Source organism: Teleopsis dalmanni, chromosome 2 (assembly GCF_002237135.1).
Source record: "Teleopsis dalmanni isolate 2A chromosome 2, ASM223713v2, whole genome shotgun sequence".
Lineage (NCBI taxonomy): Eukaryota > Metazoa > Arthropoda > Insecta > Diptera > Diopsidae > Teleopsis > Teleopsis dalmanni.
In genome coordinates, this window is record NC_051847.1 from 221,460,768 (window position 1) to 221,466,164 (window position 5,397).

Below are 5,397 nucleotides of genomic sequence, written 5' to 3' on the forward strand. Positions count from 1 at the left end.
GTACATTTCGTGACTGGCCTCATAAACATGTCACATTAATTTTACCCAAATGGTGATAGATGTTAGATACTGATAACAACTTAACTCGCAAGATAGCAACTTAATATCACAGTTCTAAGCACACAAGCTGGGTTAAGGAACTTTCGTTCTTCAGTTCACTTCTTTAAGCGTTTTGAATATCGAAAAAGCGTTTAACGAAGGGACACCATCGAAGTTGATACGATGTCTGTACCGGGCGAACAGTTATAGAGCAGATAAATGACATTTTCCTTTTTATTCTCTGACCCACTCCTGAGTTACAACAGTAATCAATAAAATAAACCCCTAACCGATCGGCATGTCTGCTCATTAAACAGTTTCATATAATTTCGACTATACTATACTATACTTTACTATACTATACTGTACTATATAACTATACTATACTATTTACTCCATGTATTTAGCAAATTATATTCAAATATATGCTTAAGGCAAGCATTTATGGCTAGTGTACCGCGTACTCTTAGTCACATATTATCAACCGCCTTATTGTATATGATGAACATAATGTGTAAGCATCAACTCCCTGGAATCACACAAGTATACAAGTATGGGACCAACCATCCACCCACTCTTATTTTGAAGCAATTTTCAATTTCCTTTCTGATGAAGCACATCGCAAGAGCAAATTACATACCACACTCCGTTTAATATGATTTCAAATTGCCAGGGAAAAAATATTGCACGTTCTTGATTGGCCTTCTTAGCAAACTGCAACAACAACAATTCTATATGTACGAATACAACAGCAATTCTTTTTTATTATTCCTTTACTTAAAAGGACGAAAGGACACAATTTAGCAATTTAGTTATATTTTCAGCAAAAAAAAGTAAAAATGGAAGCATAAGTAAAACTTGGTTTCTTACAAAATTCTCGGAAACGCTGAACAAGGGAGCAACTGCAAAGTGCAAATGAACGACCATTTATGCTTTTGTGAAGTGAAAGAAACTGCTGTGGAGAATTCTTAACGAGTTGCAAGTTGTAAGACATTAGCGAGTGTAAAGGACATTCTTCAAAAGAATAAGCAGTAAATTATACTTAAACGTTGTCGTCAGATAGTTAATTGAATAGAAATAAGATTATGGTATATGCAAGTTGGCTTATGGTAAAGGTGTAGAGATGTAGAGGTGTAGAGGTGTAGAGGTCAATTTGCTTCAATTGAAGGACTATTAAGGATGTACGCTAACATGCATTTGAATAGGTATTTCTTTTAATTAAAGATTGTCAAAAGAAATTGACTGCCTGCTTGTTTTACTCACAATTCCAATTCTTATTCTTAATAATTAACTATATTAAAGCTTTAAAAAATTTAATTAATTATATCAATATATAAAATTTGTAGTATTTTTTAAACTCTTAAAGTTATTATAGGTTCAGCTACAATTATTCAATATCAAATTGCTTCCTATTCAAGTATATTTAATACTTACAATATATATAATACTATAAAATTAATAGCAAAACAATAAATCAAAATAATCATCGAAAGCCATTACTTCTATAAATAATTTATCATTGATATCTATAACTGCAATCAATAATCTATAATCTATATCTATAATAATCTATATCTATAACTTTAAATAATCAGGCACTTCTTTTATTTGTGACATGTAATTCATCAAATTTTGAAATACACTGCGAGCAACACTCTTCATAGGATACAGATTTTTTTATCAAATATAAGATAAGCCCTCATTTCACACTGACCATAAATGCTATAATCTGTAATAATATATATCTTACGCATCTGATAGCGCTAAATAGGGCACAAGTAGGCCTAACTAGAACAACAGAAGTTATTCAGAAATAGGGTTATTCAGCTGAATAGGGTACACTCTAAAAGAACCCAATCGATATAGGCACTGAAGTGGAGTCCGCAAGGTGCTCTACGACTTTATGCACTTGCAAATGACTTTGGGCAGAACAATAATGCAATTAGAGAACAAATATTATTCACGGAACGATGCCGTTACCTATTACAATAATTAAGTTCAATTTAAATTGATAACACCGACTCTACGCTACACTCAGGACAAAAGTTCATATTTATATATGTAGCTGTTTTAGCATATAAGACCTATACAATCAAGAAAGTATATATGATAATTACTATTTCAATTTACTATTCCTTAAACTTACAATGTGGTGTGAATTGCTATTAAAAAGAACAAACTTTTTTAATTTATTTTAAATCATTCCCACTTTTGCCCTGATGTTTCAAATATATAATTAAATTTAAATGAACTTTTTATGACTATTATATAAGTGTTTCATTAAACCGGCAGCGCTAATGATTTATTTTGCAACCCCAAACTTTTAGAAGCATCTACAAGGCAAGACATATTAATAGACCCACATCTCGATTAAAAGCCATGCAAGTAGTATTTTAAAAATATTCTGTTTGCCAAAGTTAACTGTATTTATAAAAAGAAGGTATCATCTAAGAGCGATGGGTTAAAGAGAGTATACCATGTCTTCAGACATAACAACTAGTACCTTATGACATTCTGTCTGCATAACGTAGCTGTGGAATTACCTATTGTTCAAAAATATTGTTCTGATAAGTAATTGGGCATCTTTGTTATTTAACTATTCATTTTTTTTTTAAATAAGTTGAAATATATAATCATTTATATATATTGAAATATATACCTAATCATAACAATATAAAATCATTTTAAAAACTATGGTGTTTGACAAACAACTACTTCGGTGTACAAAAGTTTATACTGCAGTTATTACCGTTATGACATCAATACTTTTCAGAATTTTATATATTATTATAGGACACACATTTAGATTATCATAGGTATAAAAAAGACTAAGAAGATATTTGATCATCTTTTGCTTATAAAGTCAATAGTACATATTATAAAAAGCATCTCCAAAAGGTTTAATCTCGAATATGATGCCTAATATCCTCTTTAAGCTGAGATTTCTATATATTTAAGCTACGTTCTAAACATTTTCAGCTTCTTACTCCTTATTATTACTATCAATGATGCAACAGAAACTCACTATAAGATTGATATATCTAAGGAGTATGTTATATTTCTTTTATTTAACAGCCGCCAAAGTTTTAGTACAGACGTCTGCATATCGAATAATCGTTGATCATTGCCTTCATAACGTAATACTAACTATATTGGGTATTTTCAATCAATCCATAATTTTCTACACTGACTGAATTCATAGTCGTAACTCTTAAGTCAATAGTGACTTAAGTCGTCAGACGTCTGCATATCGAATAATCGTTGATCATTGCCTTCATATCGTAATAGTATCTATATCTGATATTTTCAATCAATCCATAATTTTCTACACTGACTGAATTCATAGTCGTAACTCTTAAGTCAATACTGACTTAAGTCATGCTTAAGTCATGAGCTTTGCTAACTCAATTCACACTTAAGTCAGTTTTTAAATCAACCTTAAATATTTAACAAGTGATAGAATTAGTTTTAGAAGAATATAAATATTAATTTAAAAATTCACATAAATTTTATGGTAACTATTTTCCAATTCTCTTTAGTCGGACGTTTTGATGCATTACACTTCACCTGCAGTACTTAGGATTTAAGTAAATTTTACTTTAATTCACTACAACTGTTTCAATCCTAATATTTAATTATATAATTTGAAAAAGAAAAGAGTTTTCTATTCGAAAATATACTATCTCATTGTTAAGACAATAAAAAGTTTTTATTTGGCCGTGCCGACGACAGACAAGAGAATCAATTTTTCGTACTCCCCACCAAAAACACAACGACTACACATGACAATCGCAACATACAAGTATCTTGTATCTTGTATCTTGTATCTGAAATGAAATGAATTGAAATGAAATGAATGCAATTGCTTATTTGTATAAGTATTTGTATATCTGTACTTTTGTTTACATTAGCCGATAATAATAATATTATGGAATTGATGATGTTGAGGATGAACTCTTGAAGTATGTTAACCAGCAAGCAGCAGCGAAGGAGTTTTTCGTTTCAGATATTAAAAAAGTGCACATTGATTATTTTCGTCTTCTGCGTGTATTTGTTTTTCCATAACAATTTATTTACAACACTAAACCCAACAATTCAAGTGAACAAGTACTTTCTAGCCGTAAAGAGTTGACGCATGATTAGCGCATTCGTGCATATTTAATAGAAGCTGTGCATCTATTTTCCTGAATCGTACCTCATCGTTTGTTGACAAAGGTCACCGATTCGATGCCTCCACTTGTCATCCACCAAAGTGTAATGTTTTCGGGAAGGCGTGTTTTGTGAATCAAAATTTCTGTACCGAGTGTTTATAATGTTTGGTGTTGATAGCATCATAGGAGGACATATTTTTACTCCTTTTATTTAAATTATACTTCATTTGTACGTATTTTGTACAGATTGTAACTGCAAGATGTGTTTGTGTTTTTAATATGTGCGCCTATAACGCATGTTTTGTAAACAAAAAGAATTTTTTCCTGTGCGCCTCTTCTGACATGAAGAGGAGCTGCTTTCGCAGGAAGAAGCTGTCGAGGAAAATGTTTATATTTGCATTTATAAAATGTTTTATACTTTTTATTATTTGATAGCCATCTTCAATTCAAATGAATGAATATAAGTCCTTAGGTGGATTGATACATTAAATGGAAAGAATAATGTACAGATATTTAAATTTGTTATTGCTAAAAACTTTACATCACATATGTCACATCATATATGTCAGGATGTGTCATTATCCTATGATTCGAATCATTATCACCTTCATTTTATATGAAATACATATCAATAGACTGACCGCTTATGACCTTTACTGTTCTAAGCCAGTAGATTTGATCTTGCCCAACTCTTGCCCAAAGTCGAAGTGAGCAATTGCATGCTAAACAGTTACTCAACACTTACAAACCCAGCCTTTGTCTGCAATACCATACATTCATCTCACAACTCTAAAGCCCATATACAATCCTACTGTTTATCCCTTTTCCTCAACACGTTTTATTGGCATGGAAAGTAATATGAGGAAAAAAAAGTGGAAGATTTCAGATACCCAGATCTAAACAGAAGCAAAGCGCACTTTTTGGGCAATTATGTCTTTAGCTCTCTCACCAAGGTATCTACAGCTTGCAATAAAAGTATCTAGCGTTTTAAAGAATCTCAAAATAATATCATAATTAACTAACAATTAAGGTCGTAGTGTCCACAGGGTGGGTGTACTGATTAAGAGTGACAGAAAGCTAATCTATCTAACGAAAGTAATGAGACCCCAGGACTGACTGTAACAAATATCGTGTTGAATATGTTATAATTATCTCTTTTCTGATATACATTAAGACCGAAAAGTTTTCGGAAATTCTCATTTAAAAT